Source organism: Lepidochelys olivacea (assembly GCF_965140295.1).
Source record: "Lepidochelys olivacea isolate rLepOli2 genome assembly, chromosome: 3".
Classification (NCBI taxonomy): domain Eukaryota; kingdom Metazoa; phylum Chordata; order Testudines; family Cheloniidae; genus Lepidochelys; species Lepidochelys olivacea.
This window is the reverse complement of record NC_140413.1, coordinates 100,305,403-100,330,495: the sequence shown is the minus strand read 5'-3', so window position 1 is coordinate 100,330,495 and position 25,093 is coordinate 100,305,403. Positions and strand designations below refer to the sequence as shown.

At 44.9% G+C, this 25,093-nt stretch overlaps 1 long non-coding RNA gene across 1 annotated transcript; it reads left to right on the top strand.

Moving 5' to 3' along the window:
• The first annotated feature begins 1,346 nt into the window (after window positions 1-1,346).
• Window positions 1,347-24,808, top strand: LOC311518124. Its single transcript, XR_014710899.1, has 3 exons — window positions 1,347-1,409; window positions 3,609-3,881; window positions 24,351-24,808. It is a non-coding gene; the product is annotated as an uncharacterized lncRNA (long non-coding RNA).
• Window positions 24,809-25,093: the final 285 nt, after the last annotated feature.

Here is a 25,093-nt window from a genome sequence, read left to right as displayed (position 1 = left end):
CCAGTGTAAGATTTTAGCCTATTAGAATGATAAAACTATCCTAAAGCTGTTGTTCACAGTCCTTATTTGAGAAAATAAGAACTGAATGTAACTGATATAGCTATTTTGGTATTAAGAGGATCAAGGCCCATTTTGGGAAATATTTCATATCTCTAACATGGAGTTGCCACTTTGAAACTTATATATGGTAGAATACGTGAAAAAATTCACACCAATGACAAATTCAATGAAAATCAAATTTTATGCTAGTTTCATGAAAATAATAAAATTATTACTTCTCTAGCACCTTCTATCCAAGTGCTTTAGAAATAGTGATTAACTGGTGCCACATAAGTATTATTTATCAGAGGGGTAGCTGTGTTGGTCTGTATCCACAAAAACAATGAGGAGTCCAGTGGCACCTTTAAAGACTAACAAATAAATCTGTTAGTCTTTAAGGTGCCACCGGACTCCTCGTTGTTTTTATAAGTAGTATTATCCACTTTTTACTAAGCCAATGACATAATGAAAGTCAAGAACAGAATCCACACCTTTCTTTTTCTAGTCCTGTGCTAGTTCCTAGACAATGCAAGTTTCTTTCTGACAGCATCCACGACAAATGGGATTTTTGTCTCTGTTCTGATTTTCCACAACATGGCTTTTGTGAAGATGGTAAAATTTCACCTTGGGCAAAAACTTGGAAACTTTTGGATTTGTTCCCATCCAGAATGTTTCCATTATTTTGTCATACAAACAGTGTTTCTCACAGAAGGCAAAAATTCGTTTTTCACCAGTTCATGTGTTCTCCAAAGCAGTGCTACTCAAATTTGTGGTCCGTGGACGAGTGCCAGTCCGCAAGTCATCGGCTGCCGGTCTGCGCACACACTGGAAAAAAAAATTGCCGGTCCCCCACATCAGATAGGCTTTAGAGCAGTGCTTCTCAAGCTGAAATATTTCAGTGGTTGTTTTGCATGGCTCTTCATACAGTGGATGAGTAATTCATGCTTTTATAGTATTTTTCTTTCAGGAAATTACCTACCATTCCTATAAAGTATCCACTTTATCCGTGTTTTTATAGCTCAAATGCCATGGCCATATATGTTGTTTTTTCTTCTGCTAGCAAGAAATAGAATAAAAGCAGATAGTAGGCATTTCCCTCTGGGACCCAACACCTAATGAATAAGAGAAAATACTTGTGAGATACAGATTCCTTTTTCTTCACTAAGATGTTAAATGACATTATATTGGATCATGATTAAATCAGCAAAGGATGATATCTTTGGAACACCCATTGTACGTCATACTGATATTAATCATCTCCAAGGTGATCTCAGTTACTATGGAAACTATGATGTTTGTTTGTGTTCCTAGCACTGGCTGGTCTCCGAAGTTTGGCAGTCTCCACATAGTGATACAGCTGATTAGAAATGGTAAGTCTCTGTCATGAATTTTTCATTGCTGCTGTCAGGGTGAATCCATCCTTGACAAGAATAATTACTAATTAATAAATACTATTCTGTGTTGAGATGGGAAAGGTTCTCTGTGCTAAACCTGCCTTTTTATAGCCAGGCTCCTCAAACTCCTTCAGGGTTTGTTTTTTTTTAAGCGAAAAACACCATCTTTAACTAAACTTACTTTGTGAAGATATATAAACCCTTTGCAACCCATTTTTCTAGTGACTTTTAGAACTCTTTCTGTAATACGAAAGGATATTCTTCTGGAACGGAAGCTTAACTCGACTCTTTCCCCTCATATTTCATTCATTGCTGTTCTCCAGCTTCCCAAGAAAACTGTATGAATAAAAGACTGTGCTATGGTGGGACTTAAGGCCCTGTCTGCATCACAAATAAAACCAACTCAGGGCATCCGTTATGACACAGCTGTCCAATAACCCAGCTACCGCATGGTTAAAATGTGTAGAGTGGATGGGACCTGGCCACATCTTCAGGCATCCATGGGTTTAAATCTTGAACCGTCTGTGTCTGTACTTACGCCCCATGATTCAGTTATATTTGTATCATAGATGAGTCCTGTCAGTGCTCTCAATGGGCTCATTCGCTTTGTGTTGTCAGTCAAGCCCCATTTACAATGAAAGTGTCTGTGGCGCTTTAAAACGAATGAAATCCAATTCTGACTAGTGACAGGTTTTATCCACATATTTCTGAGGGGCGAGGGGAAGCATCTATCACTTACCATAACCAATAGAAACACTATGTAATTTGCTTTAATGAAAAAAAGCAAAGCAGCACACAATAGGTGAAGTTTTACTATTAAATAATATTCTACAAAAACTGAATGAGCTATTGAGAACAAATCTTTTTCAGAGTTGGCAAGTGGCTAGAGTGCACTTCATTTTCCTGTTTAAAAGGCATTTCTTTGGTTTGTGCAGATAGCTCCTTCAGTTTCCTTTTTGACAGGAGAGAGAAGGACAAAGCTGATACGGCGTGGCAGGTCAGTTCAGTATGGATCAGCATCTAAAATCTGGATATTTATCTGAAGCTTATATAAGCCTTGCATCCACCTTTTATTATTTTGTAGGATTTATACTATGTGAGGCCCCCATCATAATCAGGGCTTGCCTGTCCTAGGTGTCATACAAATTCATATAAAGGCATGTATAAAACCTCGGCCCAGAAGAGGTTGCAATCATCTCACATCCCTTCACTGCTCCTAAAAGACCCTTCTCTGTCGATTCTTCCCCTTCCTTTTCTATAGAAGGCCTGTCCCATCCATCACTCCCACCTCCACCCCTTAGCCCACGCTCGTGTATCATGACTGGAGCCCAGATTTTGCAAGGAAGTCAACAGTTCTCCTCATGGGCTCTGGTGTCTACCCACGTTGAACTCTTTGCAAAATAGGGCCCTGGTGATCAGATATCATAAGGGAATTGGAAACCATATGAGAATGAGGGAAGGAAGAATAGGAGGAGGCTGCAAAACATATGGGAAAGGAGAGTGAAAGAACAAGCTAGAAGATAATAATTGGACTAAAGGAGAAGTAGAATTTTTTTGTCTGGACTCTGTTGTTAAAGGATCATTTTAACTAAAATAAATATTCAGCTCCTCTGCAGCCCTAACTAATTCAGATAAGTTTGCTCCTCCATTGTAAACAGTGCTCACTTACGAAATGGTACCTGAACAAAAATGTAAGGAAAAAACCTTTGTAATAAAAAGGAGCTAAACTGACTAAAGTAAAAGCAGGTAAATATTTAATTAGAGAGAACTGGAGGATGTTTTGAAAGCACCCATATTAACATTGAAATAACACATACAGCAGTGCCAGAAACATGGTGGTGATTAGCAAATGCAGGTGACTTATACAGTTTGACAGTTTGACCGTGTGCTTGATTAGTTGTTTGAAAAGTGTGAATTGGGAGTGCTTTATTCCAGGTGAGCCTTGGGTGGGCCTGACTGTTACAAAAAGCCAGTCAGCTGCAAACCAGAGGCTAACAGAGGGAGTTTGTCTGGGAGTTTGCCCGGGGAGAGCCCACTGAGGCTTACATTTTGCCGGCTTCTCTGAGTAGTTACTACAACTCTTGAGGAAGCTCGTAGAAGGAAAGTAATATGGATGGGGAGCGTTCAGCTGTTGTGACCTGCACTGGTCGTGCCATGTTTGTCTTTCTTCCACAGGGCAGAAGCAATTTTGTCCGTACAAAGTGCAAGCTGGTCTCCATATTGGAAGAGAAGGTTCAAGGTCTGGAGAAACAAGTATCAACCCTGTGTTACATAAGAGAAACTGAAGATTTCCTGGACAGACGTCAGGATATGCTTCTATGGGCACAATGTTCTGAAGATTCAGAGCAGGCTGCACAGTGGGGACAGGAGGACGGTGAAGAAATTTGGCAGCATGTGACCTCCAGAAGAAGAAAGGGGACCGCCCATGTACCAGCAGTGCAGATACAGGTAAGCAACCATTTTCATGTTCTCGCCACTAATGCCGAGAGTGGACTAGATAATACATCTTAGGGAAGGGAACAGAAGGAGATTCTGCTGATTGGAAGGCATGAGATGCACTGTCCTAGGGATGGGGGGTCCACGACCACCGCTCCCAAGAGGAGGAGGTGGGTGGTGGTGGTCAGGGACTCTCTTGTCAGGGGGACTGAGTCATCTATCTGCCGCCCCGACCAGGAAAACAGAGAAGTCTGCTGCTTGCCAGGAGCTAGGATTCACGATGTGACGGAGAGACTGCCGAGACTCATCAAGCCCTCGGATCGCTACCCCTTCCTGCTTCTCCACGTGGGCACCAATGATACTGCCAAGAATGACCTTGAGTGGATCACTGCGGACTATGTGGCTCTGGGAAGAAGGATAAAGGAGTTTGAGGCGCTAGTGGTGTTCTCATCCGTCCTCCCCGTGGAAGGAAAAGGCCTGGGTAGAGACCATCGAATCATGGAAGTCAACGAATGGCTACGCAGGTGGTGTCGGAGAGAAGGCGTTGGGTTCTTTGACCATGGGATGGTGTTCCAAGAAGGAGGAGTGCTAGGCAGAGACAGGCTCCACCTAACAAAGAGAGGGAAGAGCATCTTCGCAAGCAGGCTGGCTAACCTAGTGAGGAGGGCTTTAAGCTAGGTTCACTGGGGGAAGGAGACTAAAGCCCTGAGGTAAGTGGGGATGTGGGATACCGGGAGGAAGCACGAGCAGGAGAGCACGAGAGGGGAGGGCTCCTGCCTCATACTAAGAAAGCAGGACAAACAGCAGGTTATCTCAAGTGCCTATACACAAATGCAAGAAGCCTGGGAAACAAGCAGGGAGAACTGGAAGTCCTGGCACAGTCAAGGAATTATGATGTGATTGGAATAACAGAGACTTGGTGGGGTAACTCACATGACTGGAGTACTGTCATGGATGGATATAAACTGTTCAGGAAGCACAGGCAGGAAAGAAAAGGTGGGGAAGTTGCATTGTATGTAAGAGAGCAGTATGACTGCTCAGAGCTCTGGTATGAAACTGCAGAAAAACCTGAGTGTCTCTGGATTACATTTAGAAGCGTGAGCAACAAGGGTGATGTCATGGTGGGAGTCTGCTATAGACCACCGGATCAGGGGGATGAGGTGGACGAGGCTTTCTTCCAGCAACTAACGGAAGTTACTAGATCACAGGCTCTGGTTCTTATGGGAGACTTCACAAACAAGGTCACCTCCTCCCCATACTATGAAGAAAGAAGTGGTTCGGGACTGTTTAAAAAAGCTGGACCAGCCCAAGTCCATGGGGCCAGATGCGCTGCAGAGCCATTGGCATTATCTTTGAAAACTCTTGGCGATCGTGGGAGGTCCCAGACTACTGGAAAAAGGCTAATGTAGTGCCCATCTTTAAAAAAGGGAAGGAGGAGGATCCGGGAAACTACAGGCCAGTCAGCCTCACCTCAGTCCCTGGAAAAATCATGGAGCAGGTCCTCAAGGAATCAATTCTGAAGCACTTAGAGGAGAGGAAAGTGATCAGGAATAGTCAGCATGGATTCACCAAGGGCAAGTCATGCCTGACTAATCTAATTGCTGTCTATGACGAGATAACGGGCTCTGTGGATGAGGGGAAAGCAGTGGATGTGTTGTTCCTTGACTTTAGCAAAGCTTTTGGCATGGTCTCCCACACTATTCTTGCCAGCAAGTGAAAGAAGTATGGGCTGGATGAATGGACTATAAGGTGGATAGAAAGCTGGCTAGATTGTTGGGCTCAACGGGTAGTGATCAATGGATCCATGTCTAGTTGGCAGCCAGTATCAAGTGGAGTGCCCCAAGGGTTGGTCCTGCGGCTGGTTTTGTTCAATATCTTCATAAATGATCTGGAGGATGGTGTGGACTGCACCCTTCAGCAAGTTTGCAGATGACACTAAATTGGGAGGAGAGGTAGATACGCTGGAGGGTAGGGATAGGATACAGAGGGACCTAGACAAATTAGAGGATTGGGTCAAAAGAAATCTGATGAGGGTCAACAAGGAAGGACGGAAGAATCCCATGCACTGCTGCAGACTAGGGACCAAGTGCTAGGGAGCAGTTCTGCAGAAAAGGACCAAGGAGTTACAGTGGACGAGAAGCTGGATATGAGTCAACAGCGTGCCCTTGTTGCCAAGAAGGCTAATGGCATTTTGGGCTGTATAAGTAGGAGTATTGCCAGCAGATTGAGGGATGTGATCATTCCCCTCTATTCAGCATTGGTGAGGCCTCATCTGTAGTACTGTGTCCAGTTTTGGGCCTCACATACAAGAAGGATGTGGAAAAATTGGAAAGAGTCCAGCAGGGGGCAACCAAAATTATTAGGGGGCTGGAGCACGTGACTTATGAGGAGAAGCTGAGGGGACTGGAATTATTTAGTCTGCAGAAGAGAAGAATGAGAGGGGGATTTGATAGCTGCTTTCGACTACCTGAAAGGGGGTTCCAAAGAGAAATGATCTAGACCGTTCTTAGTGGTACCCGATGACAGAACAAGGAGTAATGGTCTCAAGTTGCAGTGGGAGAGGTTTAGGTTGGATATTAGGAAAAACTTTCCCACTAGGAGGGTGGTGAAGCACTGGAATGGGTTACCTAGGGAGGTGATGGAATCTCCTTCCTTAGGGGTTTGAAGGTCAGGCTTGACAAAGCCCTGGCTGGGATGATTTAGTTGGGGATTGGCCCTGCTTTGAGCAGGGGGTTGGACTAGATGACCTCCTGAGGTCCCTTCCAACCCTGATGTTCTATGATTCTATGATCTCCTACCAAAAAGAGATGAAGTTCTGGAATTTCTAAATACAGCAAAATATAGTAGTCCTTCAGATTTATTAGCAGATGAAGATGATCTCAGTCATCAGCCTAAAACAACACTTGGATCATAGAGGATATGTCTACACTGCAGTAAAAAAAAAAATCTGTGACAGTGAGTCTCAGCATCTGGGTCAGCTGATTTGGGCTCCCAGGGCTTGGGCGGTGGTGCTAAAATTAGCCGTGTAGATGTTCGGACTCGGGCTGGAGCCCAGGGTCTGAGAACCTGCGAGGGGGGAGCATTTTACAGAGCAGGCTCCAGCCAGCCTGACAGCAGCTATACTGCTATTTTGAGCCCCACAGCCCAGCCTGACAAGCCTTAGTCAGCTGATCCGGGCTTTGGGACGTTGCCATGGGTCTTTTATGTAGACATACCTGTAGAGGCCTTTTCAAATTCAACATCATGCCACCTGGCTTATGCCACTGAAATAATTCAGTCTTGCTGGGACCTGGGACCTTTGCATCTGAAAACATGAGCCCCTGCTGCTAAACAACCAGGTCCACGAGTTCACAGGCAGTAGTGAACTAAGCCCTCTATGTGGGGTCTAGCTAGTACAGGCACAAAGGACAATGAGCCACGCTATGAGCATGAGTTACACCATGCTGCACAAGCCTACCTGCAGAATTTCTTCTTCAGTAGCTCAGGTTTTTTAGCATATAGTTACCACAAACAAAGAAATCTGAAACCACCAAATTCATATCTGTCTCATGAACTCAGATCTAAAATCCCAGGATCACTGCAAGCTGGAACACTAGATATGGTCGTCACAGCTTTTCCCTAGAAATAAAGTAGGTGAGGGGTTTATTTTTCTGTTTAAATGCTATGTAAAGGATTGTTTAAGAGCAAAGAAACATAAGGGGGAAATACAGCTTTAGTCACATTTTTCTTAAATGTTTTTATATTGTTGCATGAAACTTTATTAATAGTATTGTTTGCAGATCAGACATCTAGGATCAAAGTAAGGTTGTGCAACACTAATACAATTAAAATAGTATTTACAAAGTCCATGACAAAGGCTCCTAGGTGCTATGGTAATACAAATAATAAACAATAATAATAAAGAACTTGTGCCTGTAAATCAAGTTTCCAGTGTGTGTGTGTGTGTGACTCACAGCTAATTACTTTTGCTTTCATTTACTTATGACCAGATCTTGCAGGGGAAGTCCTCTTGATACAAAGGCTATAAAACTGAAGTAACAGTAGCTGTGGAAGTACATACTGATCCCTATTGGATGGCAGGGGTATTGATCCAGATCATGTGACTGGGGCCAGGAAATAAAAGCCAGTTTCTTACTGGCACTCCATTTGCATCAGATACGTATTATGGGCTTTGCTGTTTGTTTCTATGTAATAGTCACAGCAAAGACCGTTGCAGACAAAAGGTAGTCTTTCATAATTACAATCTTCCCCTTTTTTTCTTTCACGTTAAAATAGACTTTGTATCCAAACAGGCCTGATTTAATCTTCATTCCATGGTTGTGTGGATTAGTATCATTCCAAAAAGCAAGAGCAGTATGGGCAGCGCACAAGCCAACATTCCTAGTCTATTCTTAACTAATTAAATATTCATCCACTTTATATTCTTGTATACTGTATGTGAATCAAATATATATAATTTAAATTAAGCCTTTCAACATGCTTAATTTAGAAGCAAAAGGCATCTTCATATTCAGTCAAATGAACTTTTCAGTACCAGTTCAGTCCATCTCTAACTGTATGCATCAAAGACATGCCAAAGGTTTACATCAGTATTGCAATGTGGTTTATAGTTGCTTTAAATTTAGATACAGTATGTGAGTCACACATGTATATTTTATCAAGTCAGAATTAATTAATCCTTAGTCACACTGAGTATGCCATAAATCAAAGCAACAGTTAAAAGAAAATACTCATTATCAAGATGTTATACGAAAATGCCACACAAGAAGAATTAGGAATTTGGGTTACTTGCTCAGACTGCCGTTTTATATATGTGTTCAGGAAAATACTCAGAGATTCAGAACTCATTTAAGAGGATATCCTTCCTCATCAAAAATGAGAGAGAGTATTACATGAATAATGATGAGATGGAAATTAGCATTTGTTTCTTAAAGGAGTACTAACTCTCTGTCTATTTTAGGGATGGTTACCGAAGAAAGAAGGCTCTCCTATTCAAGTATTTAGCAAAATCAAGGTGGTCTGCTTCTTTAGTGCCAGATTCTGGCACCCTTACTCTTGTGGAGTAATAGCTAACTACTATAAGATACTACTTTATGTATGGTTGGCAGAAACAGGTCTCTAATTTATTTCAGTTTTATTTAGTACTTGTGAAAGATGCCGGATGATAGATCAATTTTCAGTGCAGTCATAGCTTCCAGACACTGTCTTGTCAATCTGCTTCAACCATGAGAGAACAACCCTAAAGATAAGAGTGCAGTTCAGATTCTATACTCATTCACTTTTAATTCTTTATGTTGGGAATTTTGCAGAGATACTGAACTGGTCTGCCAATTCATTTCACATAGGCTCTAGAGACAAAGTCATACTGGACAGCCACCAGAGAGTGGTCCTGTTGGGTTCCAGGAAGTGGGCGGGCCACCAGAGCGTGGCGGAAGACAAGTATTTTAGCCTCAGAATGCTAAAGGCCCTTTTTCTATGAGCTGAAAAAGTTACATCATGTCAACTAGGGACACCTGAGTCCAATTAAGGGATGCCAGTGGCCTTTAAAAACGCCTCTTCTGATTGGAGAGGTGAAAGACAAACTGCAGAAGGGTTAATGGCAGCAGGGAGAAGAGGCTTCTCCTGGGTGAAAGCCTGCTCTCTTCCCTATAGAGGAAACAACCGAGCTAATGGATAGTTTGGGGAAAGCCTGGCACCCAGCAGCCAGCATAATAAGATAACACCCAGAGAGGGGGCAGGGAAAGGTATTCCCTTGTTGCGTTAAAAGTTTCTTTTTTTATTTTTTTTTATTTGGCTGAAGAGTACTGCTTGGGCCTCCCCCAAGACCCTCCTTGTAAATATTGGAAAATAAAACCCAAGCGATGAATAAAAATGCTCTGGAGTGCGACCAATTTCCCCCATCCTCCCAACCCATCGCCACAGGGGAAAACACTGAGTCAAGCGAGGCAAAGAAGTGCCTTGCCACATACCATCTAGGATTCTGTAGCTATTGGATGGTAGTAACTAGGGCTGGTTGATTGCTGCCAAACCACTATTTACAACCATTCATTTGAAATTTAATTGGGTTTTTTTTTTTGACTGCAGATATTTGTGAAAATAGGGTTTTGATCTTATAAATGTTTGGAAATGTTTATTCTTCATAGAAATATCAGTGTCTCCATGTAGAGAAGGATATTTGTGGATTAACAAGAGTATTTATTATTTGCTTTTATTGTTCTCCTGCTTAGAAAGTTTCAGCCCTCTAATCTGGGGGGGAAACACCACCATTATTAGATTAGGGTTGGGATTTTTAAAGGAGCCTGATGAGTTAGGTTCCCAGATTCTCCTGATGTTCAGTTAACTTCCTTGGGCTCTTTTGAAAATCTCAGTTTAGGTGAACAATCACACGCCACAAATGATGAATAATAACTAGTGAATAATAAAAGTGAACAGTTTGCAGACATTCCATAGGCTGAAAATTGTTCAATCAAACTATTTGGTAAATACTTAAAAATATCAAATGCATGAGTGGAAAGTAGGATGAATTCACAAACATTCAATGAACAGGAAGAAAAGACCTAATTTCACACTGGATATTATTCAGAATTAATTTGACCAACTTTAGTAATAACATGGGCACAATTGATCCATTCACACCATTACGTGACAGGTGAAGGTCTCTGTATTCCATTGCTAGTCCCCTGACACTGCACGTTTGTATGATGTTTGTTTTACTTTTTCACTGGTCCTCCTTTTTTTGTATAATGGTCCTTTCCGAATCTTTCAGTTGTGTTTTGTACTCACATGAATGTTGTGTATGACTCACTGGCAGTCCTGAAAAATACTGGTAAATATGTACATGTCGAGGCGATCACAGCTGGAGGAGGTTAAGGTTAATACTAGGTTAGCCATAGTCAGTTGTTGAGATTGTAAGCAGAAGAAAGGTGATTTTCTGCATTACGAAGGCAGGAGATCTGCTCTGGACTGTACTTGTGGAACAGAGCTTTGGTTTCTGATACAGGCAGTCTGCCCCACAACAAGAAATGGGTTTTAAGGCTGAAGTTGGAAAACTTAGTGGACGTGAAGTGGAATATTGTTTGAAACATACCAGGCAGCCTAGGGATAGCAACTGTTTGTACGTGTGTTTCATCTATTTTTAATAGCTAGAAGAGCTGTCACTGGGACAAAAACAACATGAGATTTGCTATCCTTGTAGTGTTTCCATCATCCAGGAGCTGAAATAACATATATGCTGATCTTTTCATATGTCTCTGTGTTGAAGAAAAAGAAGAAATGAAAATTTAACCCCAAGTAAATAGTAGTATTTGGAAGAGAAAATTGAAATATTAAATCCCAGATATCCATCTGCCATTTTATATTCTTTTTCTGGGCAAACAGACATCATTCAGTTATGTGGGCAGTTCCTGAAAATATATTGGAATACACTTCAGCCTTATAAAGGCAAAGAATAAAAGGAAAGACAGCTCCCTACTTTACCTGGTGTGGGATGCTCACACTAGAATGTGTCTAATGAGGGTCTGACTTTTGATGTGGTTCACTTGACAGACAGTTCTTGCAGGCAGTTTGTGGTAATATGGAGCTAAGGGAGTAGTTATTTCAAACTGTACAATACATCTATGAATGGATAGATTAAAGATTTAGCTAGCCTTAGGCACAGCATGAAATTACATCCTCCTCCTCTTCCTCCACCTTTTCGAGAGAAATAGACATGGTCTGTTTGTGAGACCTGCTTTGGAGCATTTATTTTTAAAGGATGCAAAATGTTACATTTTGGACATATCAACGTTGATTATCACCATTTACCTTAACTCTTGGTCTTACTGTACTTATTGAAGATCCACAGCCCAATAGTTGTCATATATAACATTTGCAATACCTTAAATCTGTATATTTCTGCTGTAATATTATAAATGACTGTATCTTGGAGGTTTCAGAGTATACCATAATATCAATGGAGAGCTCTGCTTTCAGAGGCCTGGTCTATGAGTTTGTTGGATTTAGCAGCGTTAAATCCAAATTAACCCGCACCCATCCACACAACAAAGCCATTTTTTTGACATAAAGGGCTCTTAAAACTGATTTCTGTACTCCTCCCCAACAAGAGGATTAGCACTGAAATCAACATCGCCTTTTCGAATTAGGGTTAGTGGGGATACAATTCGAAGGTATTGGCCTCCGGGAACTATCCCACAGTGCACCATTGTGACCACTCTGGACAGCACTCTGAACTCGGATGCACTGGCCAGGTGTACAGGAAAAGCCCCGGGAACTTTTGAATCTCATTTCCTGTTTGGCCAGGCGAGCTCATCAGCACAGGTGACCATACAGTCCCAGAATCAAAAAAGAGCTCCAGCATGGACCGAACAGGAGGTACTGGATCTGATCACTGTATTAGGAGAGGAATCCATGCTATCAGAACTACATTCCAAAAGATGAAATGCCAAAACATTTCAAAAAATCTCAGAGGCCATGAGGGACAGAGGCTACATCAGGGAGGCAACACAGTGCCGCATGAAACTTCAGGAGCTCAGACAAGCGTACCAGAAAACCAAAGAATCAAACGGATGCTCCGGGACAGAGGCCCAGACATGCCGCTTCTATGCTGAGCTGCATGCAAATCTAGGGGGGGGGGGCCGCCACCACTACCCCACCCCTGTCTGTGGACTCCAATGATGGGGTACTCTCCACCATGGCTGAGGATTTTGCATTTGGGGAAGATGAGGAGGAGGACGAGTTTGGGGAGAGCACACAGCACACCATTCTCCCCAACAGCCAGGATCTTCTTATCACCCTGACTGAAATACCCTCCCAACCCAGCGAAACCAGAGAAGGGACCTCTGGTGAGTGTACTTTTTAAAATATAATACATGTTATAAAAGCAAGCATTTTTTAATGATTAAATAGCCCTGAGGACTTGGGTTGCATTCGTGGCCAGTACTGCTACTGGAAAAGTCTGTTAATGTGTCTGGGGATGGAACAGAAATCCTCCAGGGACATCTCCATGAAGCTCTCCTGGAGGTACTCTAAAAGCCTTTGCAGACCGTTTCTGGGGAGAGCAGCCTTATTCCGTCCTCCATGGTAGGACACTTTACCATGTCATGATAGTAGCAAGTAATCTGGTATCGTTGCATGACAAAGCCTGGCAGCGTATGGTCCTGATGTTTGCTGGCATTCAAGCAACATCCGTTCTTTATCTCTCTGTGTTATCCTTAGGAGAGTGATATCATTCATGGTAACCTGGTTGAAATAGGGGAATTTGATTAAGGGGACATTCAGAGGTGCCCGTTCCTGCTGGGCTGTTTGCCTGTGGCTGAAAAGAAATCCTCCTTGCAGTTAGCCACAACGTGCCGGGGGGCCATTGGCACTGAGCTGTTCGTGTTTGGCTAGCAGGGATCTTCCCTGATACCAGCCAGGAGGTGGGGGGTGGGGAAAAGCTATCATCCCAGAGAATTGGATGGAGGAGGGGGTTAGTTTGGTTTCTGCTGCTGCACGTTAACAGGAAAACTGCAGCACTAAATGGCCAACTCAGTGGGCTTTGTTTGGTATGGGAAAGAAGGGGGCTGCTGTTATGAAGGTTGCAGAAGCCGAAAGACTATGGCTTACCATGGCCACCTGCAAGTCGAATTCTGTTGCCCGGTCCTGCATGTGTGATCTCTAACACCAAAGCCACAGGCACTCAATATAAGATGCAAAATGCGACCTTGTACCAAAATCACACGTGCTATGTAAAATGTATCTTTTTAAATGCTTTCACTCCCTTTTTTTCCTCCAGCAGCTGCAAATGTTTCAAGCCTCCCTCCTCCATCCCAAAGGCTATCTCAGATAAGGTGGCGAAAAAAAAGTATGCGCGATTAAATGTTCTCTGAGCTCATGCAGTCGTCCAGCACTGACAGAGCTCAGCAGAATGTGCGGAGGGACACAATAGCAGAGTACAGGAAAGTGGCCGATGAACATGAGGAGAGGTGGCAGCAGGAAGATCAGAGGAGGCTTGAGGCAACACTGGGGCTAATGCGGGATCAAACGGACATGCTCCAGCGTCTGGTGGAGGTTCATGAATGGCAGCAGGATCACAGACTGCCACTGCAGCCCCTGTTTAACCACCCTCCCTCCTCCCCAAGTTCCATCGCCTCCTCACCCAGATGCCCAAGAATGCGGGGTGGGAGGCTCCGGGCACCCAGCCACTCCACCCCAGTGGACAGCCCAAGCAACAAAAGGCTGGCATTCAACAAGTTTTAAAGTGGCCTTTTCCTTCCCTCCTACCCTCTTCCCACACCCAACCCGGGCTACCTTGTGAGTTATCTCCCTATTTTTATAATCAATTAATAAAGAATACATGTTTTTTAAATGATAGTGACTTTATTTCCTTTGCAAGCAAGCTGTGATCGAAGGGAGGAGGGTGAGTGGCTTACAGGGAATTTAGAGGCAACCAAGGGGGCAGGTTTTCATCAAGGAGAAACAAACAGAAGTGTCACACAGTACCCTGGCCAGTCATGAAACGGGTTTTCAAAGCTTCTCTGGTGCGCACTGCTTCCTGCTGTGCTCTTCTAACTGCCCTGGTGTCTGGCTGCGTGTATTCAGTGGCCAGGCGACTTGCAGCAACCTCCCACCCCACCATAAATGTCTCCCCCTTACTCTCACAGAGATTGTGGAGCACACAGCAAGCAGCAATAATAATGGGAATATTGGTTTCACTGAGGTCTGAGCGAGTCATTAAACTGTGCCAGCGACCCTTTAAATGTCCAAATGCGCACTCTACCACCATTCTGCACTTGCTCAGCCTATAGCTGAACAGCTCCTGACTACTGTCCAGGGTGCCTGTGTACTGTTTCATGAGCCAGGGCATTAAGGGATAGGCTGGGTCCCCAAGGATAACTGTAGGCATTTCAACATCCCCAACAGTTATTTTCTGGTCTGGGAAGTAAATCTCTTCCTGCAGCTGTTTAAACAGACCAGAGTTCCTGAAGACGCGAGCATCATGAACCTTTCCAGGCCATCCAATGTTGATGTTGGTGACACGTCCCTTGTGATCCACCAGTGCTTGCAGCACCATTGAAAAGTGCCCTTTGCGGTTTATGTGCTGGCTGCCCTGGTGGTCCGGTCCCAAGATAGGGATATGGGTTCTGTCTATAGCCCCACCACAGTTAGGGAATCCCATTGCAGCAAAGCCATCTAGTATGACCTGAACATTTCCCAGAGTCACTTCCTTTGATAGCAGCAGCTCAATGATTGCATTGGCTACTTACATCACAGCAAACCCCACAGAAGATTTGCCCACTCCAAACTGATTACCGACTGACCAGTAACTGTCTGGCGTTGCAAGCTTCCACAGGGCTATTGCCACTCACTTGTGAACTGTGAGGGCTGCTCTCATCTTGGTATTCTTGCGCTTCATGGCAGGGGAAAGCAAGTCACAAAGATCCATGAAAGTGCCCTTATGCATACGAAAGTTTCGGAGCCATTGGGAATCATCCCAGACCTGCAACACTATGTGGTCCCACCACTCTGTGCTTGTTTCCCGGGCCCAGAATCAGCATTCCATGGCATGAGCCTGCCCCATTAACACCGTAATCGCCAAATTACAGGGGAACGCGGTTTTAGAGAAAAGTGTGTTCATGTCCTCATCACCGCGCTGCTGTCGCCTCCTTGTCTGGTTTTTCAGGTGCTGGTTCTGCATACACTGCACGATAATGCGCGAGTGTTTACAATGGTCATAACTGCTGTGGTGAGCTGAATGGGGTCCATGCTTGCTGTGCTATGGCATCTGCTCCTGCTCGCGCAATCCAGGGAAAAGGGCGTGAAACGATTGTTTGCCGTTGCTCTGGCGAAGGGAGGGGCGACTGACAACATGGCTTACAGAGTTGTCTTACAGAGAATTAAAATCAACAAAGGGGGTGGCTTTGTGAGAAACAGAATGGCCCAGAGTATAGCAACAGTATTATGTGGCTATATAGTATGCCCCCACGCTCATACATTAGATCAACCAGTGTGATACCAGTGCTAACATATTGTGTTATCTCTGCTGGGGGGACAGACTTCAGAAATGCTTCCACAATGCTGTCCTCCATTAATGCCTGCAGTGCTTTATGTGGAGATGGGAGATTGAGCTCTGCTTTGGACTAGCTGCTTTAAAAATACTGGCTGTGGGCAATTCATGTTAATTAGCTTTCAGAGGTGTCAGTGGGATCTGTTGATTCAAGGAGAAATGACAAACCCCATGGACATGCATGTCAAGGCAAGTGACCCAAAGAGCTGAATTCATATTGACATACTCTTTGCTACCCTTACGGCTGGGTGGTGAAGGGATACCCAGTATTTGTGAAGACTTGGGACCTGATTCTCATTTGCTCAAAGGTCCCTTTACACTGCAATTTATTCCTACTGTATGGCTCCTTTAAACAGACAGAGCAGGGTAAAGGGGCCTCAGTGTAAAGCCCTACACTACCAATAAACTGGAAGGAATATAATGTGTGATGATAATGACATCACAATAATTCAATGAATCATCCAGAGAACTTAAATAATGGCTTGCTTTTTCTTTTGATTGGCTTTCCTATTACTAGATGATCTAGACTCTGTTTTCTGTCCAGACCTTCTCACTAGTAATTAGAGGGTGGAAATAGCTGTCAAAAGTGAATATTTTTTCTACAGTCCTCAAACAGAAATAGGTAATGGGTAATTAGGGCTGGCATTTCTAATTACAACTCCAATTATATAAAACCTTTTTGCCCCAAACAGCACGAAACAATTCCTACTGCTTAATAGAAGTAAAGTTCTTATCAATCAACATTCTAGTGTAATATTCATTCATTTATGTAAAGGTCAAACACTACATATTACCCACTACCAGCTATTACCCACATGTAGCTTAAGTGGCAAAATCCATCCAGCATTATATGCTCCTGCCAGCTTTTTTTAAATCACTGCCTCAGCATGATGTATGCTTTTTGAATAAGACTGTTATGTGCAATAAACTAATATCAGAAGCAACAGGTTCTGGTGTGTTTTACACTGCCTGTATTAGTCACCCATGCAGCCCTCCATGTTCCATATCGTTTTATTATTATTTCCGTATCTTAAGCTTGGAAAACCATTTCTAGCTAATAATCCTCCCAGTCAAATATCATGGACTCTTACCCACTCCGACATGAAGTCATTCAAATGGAACATAAAGGAGAGGACCAAAACCAATCACCAAAATAGAGTGGAGTCCCCAGGACATGTAAAATGGAGTAATTGTTACTGCTCCTACAGATTTTTCCCATCTCCTCTTGATGCACTAGAAATTTGCCACATTGCACTTTACCTCCCATGCTGACTAGCCAGCTGAAGAAACCTGCAGCCCCATGTGACAGTCTGACCCAATATATGGCAAACAGCATCACAACAGGCTCAATCAAAAGTTTGATCAGGAGAAAAAGAATCTTTAAGAATGCATATGAGACGGCAAAAGGAGTAGCCAAACTTCCCCCGCCAGCATGATTTTCCATCTGCAGAAAACACAAAATAGCTAGCAAAAAGAAACCTCTCTTTAAAATACCACAGATGCTCAGATTGTGTCAGGTCCAGTGGAGATGAGCAAGGAGTCTTTCACTCCTATACACAGTGCAGCTGGGAAACATAAAGTATTGCATAAAGCTAGCACTTGCTTTTGGTGTGAGCATCCCCAAAAGATATGAGATGAGACCATCCTCTTGTCTCACTGTTTGTACCAACCAGTGGATCTGGACAAGACTGGAGGCGAGGACATGTTTACATCCTGCAAAAAAGATGGTAGAGCTCCCCCTATGGTGTTCACTCCCCGGGAGAGTAAGGCAGCATTCTGGTTAAGTGAGCCAGAAAGCCCCTTGGGGCTCCCACTGCAACAAGGCATTTCCACGCTACTGCAGAGCTTTGCCTCTAAGGAAAGATCTTCACTCACATTCTGCTTGGTAGAGTGCAGCTGCTCCTTAACAGCTTCCACAGCAATCAGGTTTCACTGCTGGGTGGTGGACAATGGATGCTGTCCTTACCCTCCAGTTTCTGACTGAGCTTCACTGAGAATTTAACCACCCAATTCACATGGCATACATCAACATCAAAGTGGGTTTTGATTCAGTTGTCAGGTCAGCACTCTGGCTCACACTGAGTGGAGTTGGTGTCCCAGATGTTCAGGTTCCTGAAGCTACGGTCTTCCAGACAGCGCCGGTTCTGTTAAGTCCAGTATTGCCAATGCCAAGGATGCCAAAATTATCAGTCAGGTCCTAAAAATCATGAGTGTCTTAAAAAAATCATGAAAAGAAAAGGAGTACTTGTGGCACCTCAGAGACTAACAAATCCCTGCCCTCCCCCAGCCTTATCTTCTGTTTTCTGAGTCTTTAGGTTATGTTCAGGCAGTGGTGCTGGTACAGTTTTTATAGCGGGGTGCTTAAGGCAGAAACCATGTATTTGGGTTGTTATTACTACCTCAAGCCAGAGGGTGCAGCAGCACCCCTAGTTCCAGCACCCCTATGTGTGCAGGTCATGTTTTCAAGCTTTTCTGTGCAACCATGAGGGCTAAGAACTTACTCTCCTCCCTCCTCCCAATGACTGGAGCTGGGCCTTTAACAAAAACACCAAATATTGCGACACTTGCCATAAAGTCATGAGAGTTGGCAACACTGTAATGGTGGGTATTTATTCTGCTCCTCCTACCATTCCAGACTCAGCTGCCCCCTCCAGTGTCGCTCAGCATGCTGTAGTCCAAGTCTCTTCCCAGGTGAACAATGCAATTCACATCTCTAATGTAGCCTATTCTATTTTATTTTAAGTGAATTTAGTAATGTTGTATTACACCACTGTGGATTCAGCTTTTGTGACTACAGTTTCAAGATCAAGAGAGTGAAAGTCACCTCGGCTACCTGCTTCAGAGTTAGGGCATTGCTACACTTGCAGGTGTAGAGCGCTTTGAGTTAAACCCGCCTTCGGAGAGCTCAGCAGGGAAAGCACTGCAGTCTATCCACACTGACAGGAACAAGCAGACTGACGTGGCCACATTTGTGGCACTTGCAGTGGCATTGAGAGCGGTGCATTATGGGCAGCTATACCACAGAGCACCTCTTCCCATTCTGGAGCTGTGGCTTGTGGGAAGGGGGTGGGGGGGTGCAGGATATTCTGTGTCCTGTCCCAATGCCCTGTGATGCATCGGTTTGCATCCCAGCAATCCCTGTGCTTCCATCCCCACATTTGGCGCCATCTTTCAACGTTTTTTTGTACTGCTCACTCTGTCTTCCCTTTCAGTCTGTGGGAATGGACCCCGAACTGCTGAGGAGTATGCTGACGAGTCTCGCCAGCACATCACGTTTTGCAGTCACATTATTCCTTATGATCCAAAGTGACAGAACTCAATGATATTGACTCGAGTAATGCATATGACACGAATTTGCTTGTGGCATTCACGGACATGCTCACCACCATGGAACGCCACTTTTGGGCTCGGGAAACACGCACTGAGTGGTGAGATCACATCATCATGCAAGTCTGGGATGACGAGCAGTGGCTGCAGAACTTTCTGATGAGAAAAGCCACTTTCACGGGACTGTGTAAGGAGCTCGCCCCCCACCCTGAGGCACAAGGACATCAGATTGAAAGCTGCCCTGACGTTGGAGAAGTGGGTGGCTTTTGCAATCTGGAAGCTGGCAACTCCAGACAGCTACTGATTGGTCACTAACCAGCGTAGAGTGGGAAAGTCAACTGTTGGAATCGTGTTGATGCAAGTTTTCAGGGCCATTAATCGCATCCTGCTCAGAAGAACTGTGACTCTAGGTAACGTGCGTGACATTGTGGCTGGCTTTGTACAAATGGGTTTCCCTAACTGCGGAGGAGTGATAGATGGCACACACATTCCAATTCTGGCACCAGCCCACCTAGTCTCCGAGTACATTAATCGGAAGGGATATTTCTCTATGGTTCTCCAGGCGCTTGTGGATCACCGTGGGCGTTTCAATGACATTATCGCAGGCTGGCCCGGAAAGGTGCATGACGCACGCATCTTTTGGAACACTGGCCTGTTCAGGAAGCTGCAAGCCAGGACTTTTTTCCCAGACCAGAAGATCACTGTTGGGGAACTCGATATGCCCACTGTGATCCTTGGAGAATATCCGCTTACTCTTTAATGCCATGGCTCATGAAACCCTACACAGGGAGCCTTGACAGCAGCAAGGAGCAGTTCAACAACAGGCTAAGTCAGTGCAGAATGACTGTGGAGTGGGCTTTTGGCCGTTTAAAGGGCCGTTGGTGCTCTCTGTATGGGAAGCTGGTCCTGGCCCATGACAGCATCCCTGCGATTATATCCACGTGCTGTACCCTCCATAACATTTGTGAAGGGAAGGGTGAACGATTCAGTCAGGCATGGAACTCAGCGGTTCAACACCTGGAGACTGAATTTGAACAGCCAGAGAACAGGACTATTAGAGGGGCCCAGCACGGTGCTGCAAGGATTAGGGATGCCTTGAGGGAGCAATTTGAGGCTGAAAGCCAACAGTAATGTCTGGTGTCCTCACGGGAGTGAAGTGCAGTGGTTCCAATGTTAGTAGGAATCTGTGTTTGCTACACTGACTTGCAGTGTCTGTTTCTTTCCTGGGCTAAGGTATCTTTTACTTTATGCAATAATAAAGAATGTTTTCAAAGCCAAAAAATCCATTTATTGAAAAGAAACACAACTACCTGGGAAACAGAAGGGGCAAGGGGGTGGGGTGGGGAATGGTACAATCACAGATTTGCGTATGTCCTGTTATCATACTCAGCCTTCCTGTCTGGAGTGCTGTGCAATGGGTGCTGCACTTCAGGATGGCTATACTGCATGGTGATGGGGGGTGAGTGCAGTGGGTAAGGGTTGTAGTTTTCAGGTCTGGGTGGTGAAGCTACAGGTATTGGAGGCAGCTGGTGGTAGTAAGAACCCGGATGTTGGGGAAAGTGGGTTGGAGGTGACACGGGGGCACAAGGGAAAGAGTTTTGGGACAAGGGCTGGGGCGTGGGGGGGCGGGCGGTAGTGCTCTGCCTGCATGGCTATGAGCGCCTGAATCGAGTCTGCGTGGCGATCCATTATGCTTATCAGCCGATCCGTGCTTTGCTGCTAGAGCACCGCGCTTTTGTGCCAGTGCTCCTCATTCTGCTGGCAGATCCTCCTTTCGCTGTCCCGCCACTCCTGCACTTTTCGATTTTCATTACTTGACTGCTGCATTACTTCATGCAACATGTCTTCCTTGCTTCTGCGTGGCCTCTTTCTGATTCTTTGGAGTCTTTCGGCCGGTGATAACACGGACAGCTGAGATCTCAAGGTTGCATCTGTGAAGGCAAAATGTAACACTTAACAGAGGCAGCATTATTCACACCAGACAGAGCAATGGTTCCCCTGTACTTAAGGGCAAGCACAGTCTACACAATAGCATAATTTCCCCGTCACAAAGTGAGTGCACATAACCCATGGGAGCCCCAAAATGGTGAGTAAGCACAGGGTGAAGCGTGACTGATTGTTTCACGGCTGTACTGTTCTCTGGGTTTCTGTGCCTTGGGAAGAGCCAACAGCAGCAGGAGGCCCCTATACTGAACACTGTCCCCACATTTTCCACAGGAGTTCGTCCTGGAAGATATCTCGCTGCTGAGGGTGACCTGGGAAGCAAGGGAGGGTCTTCTACTGCAATGCGGTTTCTGCCCTGGCCCATATGCATCTTGCCTTTCTGCAGCAATGGTCCCCCTGCCCCTCACGCACAGTGGCATGGACAAGTTAGCCTGCATGGGATAAGGACCACAGTGGCTCTCCCAAGAAACCTGCGCAAGCGCATTGCCCAAGTTCTGAATGAGACCTTTGAAGAGATCACTGAGGCCGATTACCACGATGTGAGAGAGCACATCAATGCCCTATTCTGCATCTAGGCATGCGTGCAGCCCTAACCCCCCTCGCCCCAAGAGCCCGCACCAAATAGCTTCCTTCCCAAAATAAAAGCCGCTTACCGGGAACCTCCTCTGGTGTTTGTCTTTCCCCAAGCACTGGCCGCCGTGACTGGCTACCTTCCTCCTGGCTTGAAAACAGCTCCTGGCTGCATGCATCTAAGAATTCCAGGGTGTCTTCCTCCACCTCAGCACCCTCGCTCCCGCTTTGCTCCTCCTCCTGCCTTATTGCACTGGGCTCTGAAGTGTCCATGGTGGTCCTCGGAATGGAGGTGGGGTTGCCCCCAAGTATCGCATCCAGCTCTTTGTAGAAATGGCAGGTTGCAGGGGCAGCACCGGAGCGGCTGTTTGCCTCACGGGCTTTGAGGTCGGCATTCCGCAGCTCCTTCACTTTAACCCTGCACTGTAGTGCGTCCCAATGATGGCCCCTTTCCATCATGTCCCTTGGCATCTTCCCAAAGGTATCGTAATTCCTACGGCTGGAGCACAGCTGGGACAGGACAGTTTCCTCCCCTCAAACACTGATGAGATCCAGCAACTTGCCATTGCTCCATACTGGGGATTGCCTGGTGCATGGAGGCATGGTCACCTGGAAAGATTCGCTGAGAGCACTCCATGCCTGGTTGAGCAAACAGGAAGGGGATTTTCAAAATTCCCAGAGAATTTAAAGGGCGGGTCTGACGGTTGGTCACCTGAAAGCAGGGCAGTAGAGTTCAAAGTGATGACCAGAGTGGCTAGGACAGGCATTGTGGGGCACTTCTGGAGGCCGATTGGAGCACACTAACAGACCAGGGCATCCACACTGGCGCCGCAGCACTCCAGTGAGGGCGCACAAAACGTTATTCCACTCACCGAGGTGGAGTACCAGGAGTGCTCTAGCCGCTGAGTCAGAGTGCTCGAAATGCCTTGCCAGTGTGGACGGGTAGTGAGCTAGTGCACCGGGGGCTCCTTTAATGTACTCTAACTCGCAAGTGTAGCCAAGCCCTTCGAGTTTCTAGGAACACATAAAGACCAAGGATAGTGACCACATATACATTCGCATGTACAAGGTCTAGTTTGGTTTACAAGATTTATTAAAGGTTTAATTAGGATTATGATTACCCAAGCATATAGAAGTCCTATAAAGACTTATGCACAAGTTACAAATGTAGTCATACTCACATCCTTAACGATATTCTTCGGGTTTGATGGATGTTTTGCAAATTGATCATCAGTAGAGAGATGGTTCCTGCTGGAGTTTTCCCATAGGAAACTCATTTTACCCAGTCTGGGAACCCTCTTTTATCTTGTGATTCTGACTACACCTTACACTCTGCGCATGTGTATGTGTTAGAAAAATGTGACTATCAGGTATCTTATAGTCAAAATTACTCTTGCGGTTAATATTTTGCAATACCACCCATTGGTACATCTTTTCCCATAATCTTGTAGCATTGGGTCATTCTTTGGTCGGGACTTATGTCAAGTCTTTCTTAAGCCAATGGCCTAGTATGGCTACACTGACATCTTACAGGCCTCAGCCTGTGGGCCTTTCATTTTAGCCCTTCTTAGACTCTTACGAGTGGGGGATCTTATTGCGTCTGACTACTGATCAGTCTTATAATCCTACAATTTACATCTATTTAGCATATATGACATAGCATGTCAGTTAATCATAACATTACACAACACAGAATAAATAGTGATAAAATGAAGTAATTGGCTACACTAAGGTGCTGGATGCCTGGGGTCCGAATCTTCCCTGTACCTCTATTCAGGGAGCCAATACACACTCCTCACTGGAAAACCAGTGCCCTGAAAGCCTGTCTGATTTCTCAGCAACCTACTCTTGTTAGCTGGCTGGCCAGCTCCTGCCCTGCCCCCCACCCCAGCTAAGCCCTTTTCTAGCCCTGCAGTCTCCAAGCTCTGTGCAGGAAACATCACTGCTGTTTGTCTCTGTCACTGTGGGGGAGGGTTCATCTCCCCTGCCATTCAGCAGCAGGCTTTCCCTCCATTTTCTGCTCAGCCCAGGGACCCCAGCTATTCCTAAGGAAAGTAGAACCCTTGTTTTCTCAGGCCTTTAGATGGGTTCATCTCTCCCCTGCCCTGCACCTTTCTGGCAGTTTTCCCTTCAGTTTTTTTTAGCATTGCTCTCTCCCTCTCACACAGCAGGTAGATCTCTGCAGCACTCTCCAGGGCCAGCCTGCCTGCAACAGGGCTCCTCTCAGCTCTGTCCTTAGTTCCCCCCTCTTATTGCATCACCAGGATCACATTGAGACATTTATAGGACAGTGCACATTAGAATGTGCAGAGGTATGGAGAAAAAACAACAAAGAGAGGATAGGTCCTGCTGGAGTTGTGGTTCTCCGATTTCTTTAAACTGTTTTTGTAAGCAGCCTACCATTCATGAGGGGAAAGAAAGGCAAGGAGCTGCTGGGCTGGTTCCTTCAATTGCTGGTTTCTTAAGGATCTGAAACCAAACTCAGTCTCCAGCCTCTTCTGATTTCAAAGTAATGGAGTAATCACAAAAATGTATGATTTTGAATGGTCTCACTTTAAGATTTTTGTAACTTTTCATTTTCTTGCTATTTTTTCCAGGTGAAGAGAAAGCAACATCCCACCACGGTCACAAGCTGCAATGCTGCGAAACCGGAGAGTGACTCTAACACAGTGCTCTCCCCATCCCCTTAGGTTGGCTTTTTAGGAGTTGTGGACACACTCCAGGCATTCCGATAAATTTTCCTTGTTTTGTTCCGTCTGATCTTTGTTGTGGTTCTCAATTATTATTGAACAATTAAAGTTCGGGCAGGATGGGGCAGTGGCTACGCGCGTCCAATATGCTCCCCTGTATCATGGGAGCTGTGAGGAGATGTCTTTGAGGCCATGCTCTGGTACTGAACAATAGTTTTTTATTTTTTCAAACACCATGAAGGTAGACTGAGCCAGTCAGGTCACTGAAGAGGAATCCAAGTGAATCAGTTTTCCTTTCACATGCAATTTTTAAACCAAACAAAAAGAAAACTATTGAAAAATAAATAATGAGTCTTTGTTTTTAATTCACAGGCTAACAATGCCCTGTTTTTTGCGCACATGTGACTAATTCCTGTGACAGCTCAGAAATAGACTTTTTAACAGGTTGGTTTAGTTTGGTTTGTGGTTACTTTGGTATTTACACAGTATTCACAGTAACACAATTCTGTGATCCAAAAGTATACACTACGTAGTTCAGCTTTTTCCAGGTAATTATCTTGGCAGCGATGCTGCTTCTGTTGTTTATTCTGCTAAAGATAAAAATAGTCCTATATTTGGCACTTTAGTGTTTTAATAAACTGTGAAAAAAT